This window comes from Haliotis asinina, chromosome 1 (assembly GCF_037392515.1).
Source record: "Haliotis asinina isolate JCU_RB_2024 chromosome 1, JCU_Hal_asi_v2, whole genome shotgun sequence".
NCBI lineage: Eukaryota > Metazoa > Mollusca > Gastropoda > Lepetellida > Haliotidae > Haliotis > Haliotis asinina.
In genome coordinates this window covers 1,342,582-1,359,906 of record NC_090280.1, presented here as the reverse complement: position 1 = coordinate 1,359,906, position 17,325 = coordinate 1,342,582, and the positions used below count along the sequence as shown (strand labels likewise).

The 17,325-nt window shown below is 41.9% G+C and overlaps 1 protein-coding gene across 2 annotated transcripts in view; it reads right to left on the bottom strand.

Annotated features, from left to right (window-relative positions):
• Positions 1 to 17,325, bottom strand: part of LOC137277181 (uncharacterized) — a 36,236-nt gene that overhangs the window by 16,589 nt on the left and 2,322 nt on the right. The window contains exon 1 of one of the 2 annotated variants that reach the window (XM_067808889.1): positions 10,198 to 10,255. The exons of the other annotated variant lie outside the window; for it this stretch is intronic. The gene's annotated coding sequence lies outside the window, so the exon portion shown is untranslated. Of the gene's footprint in view, positions 1 to 10,197; positions 10,256 to 17,325 lie in introns of those variants that run through there. 2 annotated transcript variants of the gene reach the window in all.

Here is a 17,325-nt window from a genome sequence, read left to right as displayed (position 1 = left end):
TGAAAGTAAATATACACATTCTACCCTGGAAGTAGTGATTCACGTTTTACCGTGAAAGTAGTAAATATACACGTTATGACATGGAAGTACATATCCGCGGTATATGGTGGAAGTAGAAAATATATACGGTATACCATGGAAGTGGTAAATATACAAGGCATATCGTGGTGGTAATGATACGTGTTATACTCTGGAATTATATATACATGTTATACCCTTGAATTAGTAAATATACACTATATACCTTGTAAGTAAATGTACATGTTATAGTATTCCCAGAAATTATTGAGAATCATGTTGCGTCATGTAACTCATTACGTTTATTAACTTCTGGCGTTTTACTTACATAAATATGTTAAAACATCATCCTTTTACAGTCTCAGTCTTGTTTTAGTACTTTGTTAGACCTCCTCACTCAGCAATGCATGCCTGAATACGCCTAGGCACACTACCCATCAAAGTTTGTAGGTAATCGTGTGACAGGGTATCCCAATATTGGACCACCTCGGCCTTCATATCTTCAATATTTCTCAGTCCCTTTTGGTTTATTCTGTCCTTCATGACTCCCCACACATTCTCAATTGGGTTTAGGTCTGGGCTGTAACTGGACCAGTCTAAAACTTGAACATTTTCACCCGACAACCACTGTTTTGTGTAGCGCACAATGTGTTTTGGGTCATTATCATGCTGGAAAATCCAATCATCTTCATACAATGTTTGTGCTGACGGAAGAAGGTGACCATTTAGAATGTCAACGTATCTTTCTTTTGTCAAGTTTCCCGTGAAAACACACAATGGCGTCACTCCGCGAGCCGATATGCCACCCCACATGTGAAACTTCGGGCTATGTTTTGGTCGCTGGTAGATAGGTTTGACAGTATCTTTGGTCCAAATTTTCACACAATTAGGGAAAAGCCAAACAGAACTTTCATCCGAAAAGAAAACATTATCCCAGTCTTGATTTTCATGAGCCCGACCCCAGTTTAAACGTTTTTCCTTTTGTGCATCTTTCATCAACGGCGAGGGAATGCCACGTTTTTTCACCCAATTAAGTCTCTGTAATTCCTGCCTAACTGTTTCATTGCATACCTGAGGACTTCCTCTGCTAATCATTTCATTTCTGATGTTCTCAACACTTTTCAATTTGCCCCTACTCACAATCTGCCCAAGTCTTCGGCGATCCACAACACTGAATTTTCTAGGCCGACCTGCCCCTGCTTTGTGCTCTATCCTGGTTCCTGTTTGAATATTCTTCAAAGTTCTGTATACTGTAGACAGAGGAATACCATGTCTACAAGCTAACACTTTAGCATCAGCCTCACCCCTTTCAAAATCATCTAGAATGAGCTTTCTTTTCTCTCTTGCTGTAAATTCTGCCATGTCAACACAGGAAGCCGTCTGCTCAGACAAGGGAGATAACTCTTGGCGTAATGAGCTGCCTTCTAAGCCTTCAAGAGTTGTCTCCTTTATTTAGTATGCTTAGTGCATAGTGAAAGCCCTTTTTCCAATCTTAGCATCATTAGAAAAAAAAACAAAGATTTTCTCAATAATTTCTGGGAACAATGTATATGCTGAAAGAACACACATACGTTATACGCTGGAAGTAGGTATAGACGGTATATGGTGGAAGAGAACACGCACGTTACAGCGTGGAACAAAATGCATCCGTTATAACCTAGAAGTAAACGAGCACACGTATTACCCTGGGAATACATATCTATGATACGTCCAGGAAGTAAATATGCTCTGCCAGGAAACGTATAGATGAAATTGCAAGGCTTCGTTTTGGGACAGTGTATGCGGAAACAATTCGTATTCGTTTGCGAGGAGCTGAACTTGGATGCAGAAAACGCTCTTTTGGCCCTGTACTTCGAGGGCTAAATCAACGTCGACAAGTCAAATGACGCGCTAAATTTCAATCAGGGAATTTACAAACTTTATAACTGTTGCAATATCACCTTTATCTTAGTTAACCATAACACTGTCTAGGACTGCATGCTCTGAATGAAACAACATGCATTTCAGACCTCATACGAGCTGTGAAGGAAACACACATCATGTGACAGGGATCAGGATCTTTATAGAAATGTTCGACATTTCTGTTCAGCATATTTTGGGGGGATTAGGATAGGATATTATATAGCGCACATATCCACGCAACTAGCACACAGTCAGCACGCTGGTAATTGTTTCCCTTCGATCATTGGATGTCAATCTCAACTCCCCTGGGAGTGTAAACCTCTTGTAGCCACTAGGTGCATTGCCTCTTTCTCGTCCTTACAAGGTACCCGTTAACGGATTGGTGATTTAAGACACATAGTCTCAGTACTGTGTCCAGGTTTGCTGCATGTTACTGTACCTGCAACTGGTCATATATCAACGGATTCCCGCGTTCTTTAAATGGTTGTGACAACACTGAAAGAGTCTGCACACACAACTGACTCCAAAGTTTTTACACTCGGTCACAGGTGGGCACGATATATGATTGATGCATGGTAATGGGGACAGACAGCGTTACTCACAGAATATAGCATGCAGTCCCTGTGCACCGCCAGAAGTATATATTATTGATGGACGGACACACGAGAGATGTAGCACAAAAGCCAGCTTTACTGATTTGTCTATCATACAGAACGATGACCTGTTTTATTTATGATCTAATGTTTTATTTACTCCTAATGCCTGCTCGTAGTTTTGGGAATACGATCAGTAAGCCCATACTGTGATCATGTGCTCAACAAAAGGTATTGATCATAAGCCGATTAGAACTCCAACAAATGTCCTGGTTGACAAGGCCACACAATGGAATAGCAAGTGTGAATACACACACACATCATGTTTACTAATAATGTCATAGGGGAAAAGTTGCAGGACTAACATGGAGGACTGCTGGACCGGAAAGTTTAATGTGTTTTTGTTTGCTGTAATGAGATCTGCCAAATACGTACTTTCCTTCCTGCCATTATATTAAACCGGCCTCAGTACAGATGGACATTGATCCAGATATGAAACGGTATCTCTTGATATTAACCTGTCTAATTCTACGCCTCTTATCCGCTGCTTAATCCTACAGTGGCCGAGACTGACCGTTCAGTGCCAGACACATGGCTGCACAGAGAGCCTGTAGACAATGAACAATAGGCCGTATTTCACATTTACCCATCTAGTGACGAGCAAAGCGGTGTTTGCATTGCACATGTCTGTAGCAGCTGCACGTTGCTATTGACAACCCCCGCCAAAATAGTGACTACAAAGGCACCAGATTCATGTCATATTTGAGATAAACCCTTGGACTGAGGAAGCCTGCCGTGATGCTAAGTAATCTCAGATAGACCCTTGGACCAAGGATTCTTACTGTGATGCTAAGTAATCTCAGATAGACCCTTGGAGTGAGGAAGCCTGCTGTGATGCTAAGTAATCTTAGATAGACCCTTGGACTGAGGAAGCCTACTGTTATGCTAAGTAATCTCAGATAGACCCTTGGACTGAGGTAGCCTACTGTGATGCTAAGTAATCTCAGATAGACCCTGGGACTGAGGAAGCCTACTGTGATGCTAAGTAATATTTGAAGAGGAAACTATGTGCCTAATCGAGCGAGTCAGTGTCCAACGTGCCTCTAAAACAGTCCAAGGTGTCATGAGGTATATACTTACCACAAACACAGGTGTCATGACACATTTAGTGACCGATTGACAAAAGAAGGTGACATGGCACCACAAAAGGTTACTAAGCCACGTATAGCTACCACAGACAGAAGAGCTATGACACATGTAGTAACAACCAGAGAAGGGTGACATGACGAATTTAGTTACCCCAGACAAAGGTGGTATCACACATATAGTTGCCACCAGACAAAACTTATATGACACATATAGTACCCACCAGGCAATGGCGATATGACACATACAGTTACTCCCAGACAAAGATGACATGACACACACAGTTACTCCCAGACAAAGGTGACATGGCACGTCTAGTAACCACCTAATTAAGGTGGCATGTCACATATAATAACGACCAGAAAAAGGTCTCATGACACAGATGGTAACTACCGGAAAAATGTGTCATGCCATATATTGCTACCAATCACAAAAATGCCATGACACAAATAGTAATCCCCAAAACAAAGATCACATGACATATGTAGCAACCTCCAAGAAAAAGGTGACATGGCATATAGTAACCAACCACAACACAAAGGTCACATGACGCAACCATAGATAAAAGGTGACAAGGCACACATAGTAAACACACGACAAAGGTCAAATGACACATGCAGTAACCACCACAGAAAAGGTGACAGGGCACATATAGTAACCACCCACAAGGCAAAGGTCACATGACACATATAGCAACCACCACAAAAAAGGTGACAGGGCACACATAGTAAACACACGACAGAGGTGACATGACACATTATGTAACCACCAGACAAAAGTGACAAGACACATAACTTAACCACCAGCGAAAAGGTGACATGATACATATAGTAACCATCAGACAAACGTGACATGACATGTGTGGTAACCACAAGACACATCTGACACGGCGCATATATCAACAACCAGAAAAAAGTGACATGACTTAATATAGTAAAAACCAGACAAAGGTGACATGACTTAATATAGTAACCATCTGACAAAGGTGACATGACACATATAGTAAAAACCAGACAAAGGTGACATGACTTAATATAGTAACCATCTGACAAAGGTGACATGACACATATAGTGACCACAAGACAAGCGTCAGATGGCATGTATGGTAAAATCAACACAAAGGTGACATTGTACAAAGAGCAACCACCAGAGAAACCACCACAAAACGTGACATGACACATATAGTAAGCACCGGATAAAATTGGCGTAACAAATATAGCAACCACCAGAGAAAACGTGACACGGAACATATAGTAGCCACAAGACAAAGGTCACTTGACCCATATGGTAACCCCCGGACAAACATGACATGACACATACAGTATCCACCAGAGATAGGTGACGTGACACATATCGCAACTACCAGCAAAAATGACATCTCAAATATAGCAACCACCAAAAAAACATGACATGGTACATATACTAGCTACAAGACAAAGGTCACATGAGAGATATAGTAAAGATCAGACAACGGTGGCATGACACATAAAGTAACCACCAGATAAAGGTGGCATGACACATACATTGATTACCAGGGAAAAGGTGACATGACACATATAGTAACCACCACACAAACGTGACGTGACACATATAGTAACCATCAGACAAAAGTGGCATGACACATATAGTAATTATCAGACAAACGTGAGATGACACATAAAGTAACCACTAGGGAAAAGGTGACATGACACATATAGTAACCACCATAGAATAGGTGATATGACACATATAGTGGCCACCATGGAATCGGTGATACGACACATATAGTAACCGCAAGAAAATCGATACACAAATATGGTGTTCCCGTTCCTTGTATGTTCCCCCAACTGCCAATCAAGAGAGTCATATGTCCATCAACGCTCCATTAAGGGCTTGGTTAGGGGTCTGCTTTGAGGATGAAGGTAGTAGGGTGATGGGCGGCTGGGTTATGTTCCTATTTGTTCACTTGTGTCGAGGGGGGCATGGGTTGGTGTAAACTCGGTCTCAGGGAACATAACAAACATCGCGGGTACACCAGCCCATGGGCCTCGAGGGACCAGTGAGCAACGTATTTATGTTGCCGAACTCCTCGCAGTTACTTTTGAACTATTTAAAGCATGGGTATCGGATCGTACACTTCAGCCAATGTTGCAACTTACTGTTTTTCCCGCAGATCTTGTCGTGGTAAAGTCGCCGCGGTGCAATTCCACTTGTTAACATTCACAAGGACTTCATTTGAACATTTCTCAAAATGTATTTGTTGTAACGCGAGACAAATCTTTTCGTAACTATCTCTAGATATTGCAGACGACACAAGAAAAAACTGATTTAGAGTTATCTCCCTCCCATCGATCGGTAATTTCCGCGCACCATGCGTGATTCAATGTTATTCGAGATACGCCACGCAGTACCGTTATGCCACGAAGTACCGAATGAGTTGCTTTTGGCAGCTGGGTGCATTGAAATGTGCCTCGCTTGTAAGTGGGGCACACTGAAAATAATAGAAAGACGCTTAGGCAATCAGAAAACAACATTTATGAGTGAGGTAAGATAAAACAACATGGCTACTTATATTGCGGATGTATCTGTGTGGATAACCTGAAGACAGTTTGAGCCCAGAGTCATTAACGTTGTTTGTTATTGTTCTTCTCTTTCTGTCAATAAGAGACAACCGTGATCAATGTCAAATATCTACATTTATCATATTGATCCGTACATCCTGTATACACGTACAGAGAACAAAAGTTATATTGATGCTACATATTTGTCAGGTGATGGTAGTCAGGTGAGGGTAGCTAGGTAGACTGACTTGTAGCAGACACAGAGCACAACTGGATGCATAATGTTGACAAAATATCAACGTCAGCCTGGTAACCCAGTTAACAACCTTCTTTATGTCCTTTTCTCTCTTTTACACCACGCAGTCTGTATTCGTGGGCGTAGAGCCGGGAATGATTGCTAAAGTTCGTCATGTCATAGAACAGTATAGGGAGTGTACATCTCCTTGTTGCCAACAGTCCTTGTGTACAGGGTGGCAGTGTCTGTGGGTTGTCGATACAGACGAGGAGCAAGGAATATTCGCAGAAAAGGCTGTTTGGGTGTTTTTAATGATTGTAAAGAAGTCACTCCCTGTACATAGCGGTACGTTCAAATACTTGATTCAAGCTTGAAGTGAACGTTGTATGGATATTCTACAAGCTGAATAAAAATGTTTTGGTCCGTAGGAAGCCAGGAGTATCTGGTAGCAATTTTACAATAAACGTCTCGCCGGGTGTTTGGAATGACTCGTCAAGCTGCCCGTATGTCATATCTAAGGGAAAACTGATGTTGTAGTTGCACTGAACAACATGAGAACGCAAAGCAAAATACATTCTTTCAACGTTTTTCAGTGGAAGTCGGATCAATGAACTAGATATGGTCAAGTCATGCTTTAATCATCATTAGTTCATAGTTTATGAGTTTCAGTTTTAAGTACTTGTATATAGTTGTCAGTAGTTGTCAGCTTTATTGTTTACAAATGTAATATAGCAAACCCTCTCTGTTAAGTGTATCCCTGCACTGATGCAATTACTCAGTTACCAATAGCTAGTCTACTGGGTCAGGACAGCTTCTCACCCATGCGTGTACACACTCTGTAAATATATAAATGGCAGTATGAAACTATTTATGCATATTTATTTATACATATTCATTACAACAATACGTGGAGATAATGCAAATAATTCAATGCATATAATATGCTATAAAAAGTACACTTACCACTGTGTGGCAATGAGTGCATCACAGCTTTCACGGATTATCATCATGGATCAGTCTACGAAAAGTTCAATTACAACCTTGCTAATACTAATAGTGTTATATAAAATAAGTTCTAATAAAAGCAGGAACATCTACCCCCACTATTTCATGCCACATTCACACGATTATACATTCACACCATATGCTAAGTTATAATTTAGACTAAATAGGATTAGGCCAATAGTTACCAACTGCATGTGCCTTTTTTAATGTAAATAGCTAATTGATATTAAATGATATAATTTAGTTAAAGTACACTTGACGTACACATCCAACCAACTGAACTGATGGTTGGAGAGCAATAGACGCATGTATTTAGACACCGAAGCATTAATATAACACTTCTTTAAGAAACACACTGTATGCAATACCATAAATGCATATACAATGTATGTACTAACCTCATTGTGACATTACACCCCAGTGGTCTGGAGACCAAACATATCGACGGATCGCGCAAACGCACCATGCTTAGCAGGTCACCGTGAAGCATGTTTTTCACGAGCGGCAGACCACTTGCTCTTGACCGAGTTGGACACTGTCAAATCTGTCAGTGTGTACAGGTTTGGTCGCGTTAGGTGACTGTTCGTCACGAGTTGTACTATTAGCTTGCCCAGTAGCTAGAGAGAACAATAGAATTTCGTAGTTCCTCAATATAGCAGTAGTATATAGCTAGCTGTAACAGAGCAGCGATTTGACAATACTAATAGATAGCATAGATAATAGAATTTAAAGGTTTCACATTCACGCGCATGCGTATCGCTACTATGGTCAGAGCACATATACAATATTGACCCACACGTATCTGAAAGTGACATGACCTCCATCTTCACAAATAGGACAGGTAATGGACGTTATGTTGAAATCAGGCAGTGATGACGATTTATCAAGTACTCACGCCGGGTCCCGGCAAAATTACCCAAAACTGGTACAAGCGACATGCTACCCCCATCCTCCATTATCCACTTTTAAAATATCAAGTAAAATGAGCCACTCCAAAATGTGAATTATCCTCGATAAGCTTTAATGCAAAATGGCTTGCTTGTTGTTTGCAAACCGGAAGTAGTTAAGTTAAACCCCAGACTGAAATAAAGGAGCCATGATTTCATGCTGATTACGTGCTACTATGTAAACATTCAATAACAACAATGTGTGTATGCCCTTCACAAGGAGGTGATCATGACATATGCATGTTAGTAACTACTGGAACAAAGACAAGTATTGTTAACAAGCATCCCGTGCAAGGCGCATGTGTGAACGACTTAAGCACCAACATCCACCCGAAAGTACCAAACCTATTTGCTTCAAGTACTTGCGTCCGACATCATGGACACTTTAAAAGAAGGTCGATTAATATCAGTGGTTGGTTATGACGATCACGTTCATTGGTTGTACTTATCGTACAGCCCTCATTTATGTGAATACTGTGGAGGAAAAAGATGTCCAGGATCGCATCTTCTTAAAATGCCCTCTAATTTTAGGTTTAAGAATGCAATATCAATTTGCATTTGGCTATTACACACACAGCACACCACCACACACACAGCATCATTACGCACTCAGTACTATCACACACTCAGCAAACCACCACACATTCAGCACCATCACACACTCAGCACACCACAACACATTCAGCATCATCACACACTCAGCACACCAGCATACACTCAGCATCATCACACAGTTAGTACTATCACACACTCAGCACACCACCACACATTCAGCATCGTCACACACACAGCACCATAACACACTCAATACTATCAGACATTCAGCATCATCACACACTCAGCACACCACCACACACTCAGCACACCACCACACACTCAGCATACCACCACACGCACAGTATCATCACACACTCGGTACTATCACACACTCAGCACACCACCACATACTCAGTATCATCACACACTCAGTACTATCACACACCACCACACATTTAGCACCACCCCACATGCAGCACATTCACACACTCAACACAATCACACTTATCATTTTCTCTATCAAACTAAACACAATCTCACACTCAACACCATCACACACCAAGCACCTTAACACCCTCAGCGCCATCACACACGTAACATCACCACACACTAGGCACCACCACAAAGTTAGCACCATCACACACTCAGCATCACCATACATTTAACAGCATGGAACACCATCAGAAACTTTGATGGCATTACAGGAACGTTATCACAGAGACTCTGTTATTACATGAACAACACTGTCACGAATACAACACTGTCACGAACGCAACACTGTCACGAACACAACATTACCACAATCCTTTCTCAGCATTATAGCATAAACATAATGTTATCATCAAACAGCATCACGGCTCACAAATTGTCACAGAAAGCCGTCTGAACACACCTGACCGCGGTGTGATCGTCATGGTCGCATGTATTTGGAAACGGGTGCTCCTTAATGTCTCAACAGGAACATGCGCCTCATGTCGTCAGCTTGGTGGCGAAAGCAGTCGTCATATCTTAATTATAATTGATCACTGTTTTATCGTCACGGGTGGCTTCGTTTGCGTCACAAGCAGGGTAAGGATTCCAGCTAGCCTCCATGATGAAGAGGAACACAGTTTATTGCAATAAAGTTGTCAGTCCGTAAATCCTTACCTTTTGTGAGTCAGTGTATTCAGTGTACTCAGTAGAAATTCTTAAGACTAACTGTTTCAAAATCATTTGAAATCTACAGAGAATGACACCTACATTTATTTGTTTGGGAAGAGCGTAACGTCCCTTACCTGTCTGCGTTGGGTCTGTGTATTCTAGCAGGTAGATCTACATACCTTCATACACTACGTGTAACGTCTTACCACGTGATGGGGAAATACTGTTTGAATGGACTAGTTTGGCAAACAACATGTCCTGGATCTTATTCGCCGCAGCTACAGACCTGCTGGAAACTATCTGTGTGAAGTCCGTGCAAGCACTTCACTGTTTCCACAGACACCGACCGTCCTGAAGGTATTACCACTTGCCCACGTGCACCCCCAACCTATCTGGCTACACAAAATAGACAGAAAAAAAACAACTGGTGACAACCTGACACCTAGAACATTTTCAACTGAAATACATTCCAGGATAATTGCTCCTGCAGTAAACCTGTCCACATGTAGCCGGTCAATTTCATTATCTGATCCTTATAATACACACACAAACACACCACGTGCCCCGGTAGAGCTGAGCCGCACCACTTAGAGTCTTTCGTAGGCTGTGGTGTAGAAACTTCGTGTTTATGGCTATTGACATTATATCGTTTTACCCACTCTCTAATCTGACAGTATTTATAATAACCTCAATTCACGTCAAACGGCTTCGTTTACATGTTTATAATGTTTACTAATAATCTTAAAGATAATACGTCTGGTCGGTAAAGAGGTAATGTAAAACGGTGGCGTGGTCCAGGTGTTGATTCATTGCCAAATCAGACAGGAGTTCGACTCCAGAATGATCAATAGAATATCAGATGCTGCTCTGTAGAAAATTAATGACGTATGCGCAGAATCTCTGACACGTGGCTTTCCTTGCAAAACAGGTCGTGGCTTCACGGAACAGCAGTAGTCATCACTTTAACACGTGACTCCTTCGGCAAAACACGTGGTTTCACGGACCAATATCAGTCATCGCTTCCACACGTGACTTCCTCGGCAAAACACGTGGCTTCCTGAAGCAATAGGAGTGATGTAATTGGTTGTGCAGATACAAGTGTACTGATCCAGCAGGATGTTTATAGCAAGAGGATGTGTATATCAAGAGAATGGGTATACCGATAGCATGCGTATACCAGATCCTCTACAATTGTGACGATACATACATCAGTGGAAACATCTAACCCTTCAACACCAACCTCAAAGAACACCATACCCCCCAACGCCTGCCTCAAAGAACACCATACCTTTCAACACAAGATTTGAAGAACACTATGAACGTCAATACCAGACGCAAAGAAGGCCAGGTCCTTCAATACCAGGTTCAGAGAACACCAGACCAAACCAGCAATATTTACAAAATGTATATTCTAGTTCAGTTTGACTCGCAATGTTTTTTTTCTGGCCATTGTAGCTCGTGTGCACACGGGTTTTCATCACTCTCTTACCTGCATGGGTACGTCCTAAACACCATCCGGATATACGGGTCCTAGATGTTAGAACTACCTTATCTGACCTTATGACATCATAAGGACATCTGGGTCTCGAACATCTAAGTATGTACGTGTACCCATGTCATGTAAAAAAATAGAAAAGGAAGGTAGTTTGACCGGAATATTTAAATGATGGCATTTTTCAATAACAAATAGCTGTCACATATTAAGTTCAGCCCAGTTCTAAACCTACGTTTGCTCTAATATCAGTTTAAACAGATACTGATGTGGCTCGGTTTAACTCTCATTTACATTCCTCAGTAACGTGTGAGATATGTAACAAGTCTGTCTTACGATTCAAGTATACGATAAACTCCTATGTATTCTGAGGTAGTTTCTTCTGTATATCTGAAACTTTGATTGTGAGAAATGGATTCACACATGAAGAGGCACGCTTCTGATTCTAACATTGTTCGTGAAAGACAGAAATCTACATTGACGTTTATCTGCATATCTTTAGATGACCTAAGGCTGTAATATGGAGCGATAGCCAATAAATGAGCATAAACAGATATGTTAACATACAAAAGTTGCAATTTGATCAGTATACATAGTTGTTTTGGCATCAGAGTGTGTCTTGTAAAGGTCCTCACTAAATGTGACACTTGAGCTCTTGTTGACCAGCGGGAATCGATGCCAACAACGGACATTCAGTACAGATATCCAATGTCTGTTAATTATGCCATACAATACATCTCATCACTAACAACAAAACCTGGAGTTGTTTCTATCAGGCATGTGTGGAGCGTTTCCATGGAAACAACATGTCAAGAGTATCGGTTTAATTGTGGTTTATAGTGTCACAGATGTGCCAGTCTAGTTTAGGAATAAATACGTTGTGCCATTTTCTTCCCTTCGAGGCAAGCAGTGACGTTTAATATATTTTACAATATAGCTTTATGTTACATACAGCGTTTTCTAGGGAATCTGGCACGGTGAGGTAGCCTAGTGATAAAGGCCTTGAGTCGTAACCCCGGGGATCCATTCCCCACCGGGGTGTCATGTGTGAAGTCTGGTGTTCTGGTATTCTGGTATTCCCTGAAGTAATATTGCTGCAATGTTTGCTAAAAGCGGCGTAAAACCATACTCACTCAGTGTAACTAATCTGAATAACCCTGAAACATCACAGACATGTGTAACGGATCTGCATTGTGGAAAACTGACGGGCTGTAAGAAACTTCACCTCTTTAAAATTGCAAAAGCTATACTATTACCCCCAACACGCGCATAGGCCAGAAATCTGTTGCGAAAATATTGTATTTTCAAACATGAATAACTCGTCCACAAATACTCCTTAGTGCCTGAAGTGTTACACCAGTTTAGAAGAAGGTAATGCCTATACACCCAAGTGTCGCTGGAGGCGATCCTCTTTAGTTCGGACTTGTTGGCTTTATTGTGTGGTTTAGCTTCATTTGTTTGTCAAATATGCTTGGGCAGCCTAACCTGCACGTGCAGTCAGGGTGCATGAATGATATGGTCGACGTGTTTAATACTATTTCCATTAGGACCTGCCTGTTAAGCCCAAATGTAACTCATTCCAGTTTTGTTGAAAATTTCCTGAAGCAGGTAGTCCATATATAATCAGCTGGGTTACGTGTTGTATCATTATTGAGGAATTTATAAACTAATGATAAAAAACTTAGGAGCCTTTCCTGAAATACGTTTTCCCCAAAAGAGCAGAATTTGTGACATAATTTCAGTTTACAGTTGATATCTCTTTAATTCCCCATAATCCATGAATGAGCGTGTGCTTTAGCTTGATGAGTGAGTTTCTTTACAAATCGTAAATGAATATATTCTACCGACAAATTATTACAAGAACCCCTTAGTACACCTTAAAGAAGAACAGGGGCAACCAAGCAATCGAATTAAGAAATACAGTTCGTTCTACCTCCATGTATAGTGTAATAAAGCACACTTTTGCCCTGAACTATGACATCGTTAAAGCACTCAGACGCAAGCGTGTTTGTATTCTAACATGCTTCGGTAAAAGATCAAAGGCGCCGACAATACTTTATCAGACGGTAGTGTGTACTTTTTGTATAATGTGCACTTTTCTATTTACACCCTGGCCGCAAGCGTCCTCGTGCTTTAAAGATAATAGTTGAGGACGAAAGTGTGCTTTATTACACTATATATGGTGGTAGAACGAACTGTATTTCTTAATTAACAGTAACTGACAATGACAAGACAGATCGGGTAATCTACCTTTGCTTGAAGCAAATGCATAGTTTTGGTTGCCTTCTCAGCTAGATTCTTATTTTATTTAAGTGAATGTATTATTTGTTTGGCACGTTCTTTATAGTGTGGTTTCCAATTTTGAAACAGTATGTATAATATATTTGGCACCATCAAATATAAGAACAATGATTTGGGATACGTTTATACGTCTCTCTGTTTTACAGCATTTATTGAAGCAATCTAACACATGTTGCAGATCACTTGCATACAAGACAAATAGACGAAACGTAAGAGACAGGCCGGACAGACCTCAGACACACCGGAAAGACATCAAACAGGCCGAACAGACCTCAAACAAGCAGGACAGACCTCAGATAGACCGGACAGACATCAAACAAGCGGGACAGACCTCAGACATGCCGGACAGACATCAAACAAGCTGGAGAGACCTCAGACAAGCCGGAGAGACCTCAGGCAGACCGGACAGACATCAAACAGGCCGAACAGACCCCAGACAAGACGGACAGGCCTCGAACAAGCCGGAGAGACCTCAGACCAGCAGGACAGACTTCAGGTAGACTGGAAAGACCTTAGACGGACCGGACAGACCTCAAACAAGCCGGACAGACCTCAGACAGACCGGACAGACCTGAAACAAACTGAAGAGACCTATGACAATCCGAACAGACCTCTGACAGACCGAAAGCAACTCAGACCTCAGACGAGCTTGGTGGACCCAGACAGACCGGACAAACATCAAACAAGCTGTAGACACCACAGACAAGACGTGCAGACCTCAGGCATGCCGCAGAGACCTAACCCAAGCCGGACAGATCTCAGACAGACCGGACAGACTCAGACAAGTCGAACAAACCTCGGACAGACAGACCAGACCTCAAACAGAGCCGACAGACTTCAAGCAGACAGGAAAGACCTTAGACAGGCCGGACAGACGGACAAGCCGGATAGACCTCAGACAGGCTTGACAAATCTCAGACACACCCGAACAGACCTCAGACAAACCGGGAAGAAATCAGACAGGCACTCTGGACACACCCCAGTCAGGTCGGATAGGACAGGATGAACAGACCAAAGACATGACATTGTGTCAATAAATAGACAGCACTGAAAAATATATTAAATAATATTGTAATTTTTAATTACTGGATGAACGTACCTTTCAAAACCGAAATATCTTACACAAGCTCAGTGTTAGATGATTCTCCTTGCACTGAAACGATCAGATTGGGTGTAGTATAACTGCAAGCTAATATTCTCCATGTGTAATCCAGGTATTAATTCTGTTTCCTCCTTTCAATGTGTTCTAATGTTGAACTAAGCTGACGTACACAGAAGTTCTCATAGAACTAACCGTGAAACAAACAAAACTGAAACGCTTCTTGATGTCAGGTATTTACAACTCTCTTTTGCTGTTCAAACAGCCATGGGATGCGTGCTTATCTATGTAGGTTTGGGGCATCAGTCCACTCAATAACCAACCTTACTTATGAATGTTATCTACCTTTCTGGTGATAAATCATACCTAGGAACTGTTATTACGTCCTAATCCTTTCATGTCCGTGTGGATAAGGCAGGCTCTGGGCGTAGTGGGCATAAGTACCCAGTGTTCAAGTGTATTAGTAAACGACAACTGAATGGGTCTGCCAGCCAGACTTAACAAATTTATAAGTTATCGTTTTCCTGAAAGTTTGTATGTGCATGCACGCACGAGACTTTGCGTCTTTCTCTGTGCACATGTGTGTGACCTTGTGTGAGTGAGTGAGTGAGTGTGTGTGTGTGTGTGTGTGTGTGTGTGTGTGACCTTGTGTGAGTGTGTGTGTGTGTGTGTGACCTTGTGTGAGTGTGTGTGTGAGAGAGATTGTGGGGTAGTGTAAGTGTGTGAATGTGAATATCTGTGTGTCTCTGTGAACAGAACAGTAGTACATGTTTTAACTGTTCCTCTTAAGAGGTATTGCCTCTCAAAGGACGTGGTTAGTCGGAGGCCTGTACTGTAATGTCTTAATTTGGTCTTTCTGTCTGTCTGTACTGTCTGTAGTGTTCTAGTCTGGTCTAAATAACCGTCTGTCTGTTCAGATTGTTGCTTTGGTGTTTTTGTCTGGCCATCTGTCTGTAGTCTGGACAAATCATGCATGCATGTGTCTGTTATAGGTGCCTGTTATAGGTGCATCTCAAGGGTGTCTGTTGTGGGTGTCTGTTGTAGGTGTCTGTTCTGTGTTTCTGTTGCGAATGTTTGTCATGGGTGCCCGTTGTAGGTGTTTTTGTGGGTGTCTGTTGTAGGTTTTTGTTGCAGGTGTCTGTTGTGGGTGTTTCTTGTTGGTTCTGTTACGGGTGTGTTTTGTAGGTGTCTGTTGAGCATAGGTGTTCTAGGTGTGTGTTGGTGGTGTCTGCTTTAGGTGTCTGTTATAGTTGCTTGTTGGGGATGTCTGTTGTCGGTGTCTGTAATAGGTATTTGATATGGGTGACTGTCTCTTATAGCTGCCTGTTGTAGGTACTTTAGGTGGGTGGGTGTAGGTGTTTGCAATGGGTCTGTTATGGGTGTTTGTTGTGGGTGTCTCTTGTAGGTGCCTGTTGTTTGTGTTTCTCATGGATGTTTGTCATGGGTCCATGTTGTAGGTGTTTGTTGTGGGTGTCTGTTGTGGGTGTATGTTGTAGGTGTTTGTTGTAGGTGTCTGCTGAAGATATCTGATGTAGATATTTGTTGTGGGTGTCTGTTACAGGTGTTTGTTATGGGTATTTGTTGTGGGTGTCTGGTGCAGGTATTTGTTTTTGGTATCTGTTGGAGGTTTTTTGTTGTGTGTGTCTGTTGTAGCTTCTGTCGTGGCTGTTTTGTTTAGGTGTTTGTTGTAGGTGTTTGATGTGGTTGTTTGTTGTGGGTGAATGTTGTAGGTGTCTGTTGTGGGCTTTTCTCGTGAGTGTCTGTTGCGGATGTCGAGTAAGACTAGGGATTAAGTTTGGTGTCGATAGTCCAGTGCCTACAACGGGTATTTGTGCTTTGACCATATGCAATCAATGCCGCATTGATCTGTGATGTCACACCTGGCCTTACTAGAACGTTGATTGCGAGTCAGTCTAATCGTGTCGATATATCAATCCATGGGATTGAGACACGATGAATACAACAGGATATGCATGAAGTGTGGGTCTGCCGGAGTGACTAAGGCATTGACCTATAATAGTCTAGTGATTGCACTGTTTAATAGCGTCACCTAAACATGACCACCGCTCAATATGGCTTGTGAAGTACTACTGTTAGCAAGATGATAATCTCCCAAGGGACCACATTTCTATCTTTGTTTTATTTATTGGTTTATGTCTTCTGTGGTATCCTGTCGTGATATTGCTGGAGTGTTTATAAAAGTGGCGGAAAGATCACCCACACACTGCTGAGTGACGGAAACACGTGACTCACTCTGTGTGAAGGAATGCTAACAACGACAGATAGGGATTGTTCTGCTGGGTGAACGGATAACTAGCTAAGTCCACTCGACCCCTGCAGGTACGCACCATTCTGTCCACGTCCACTCGA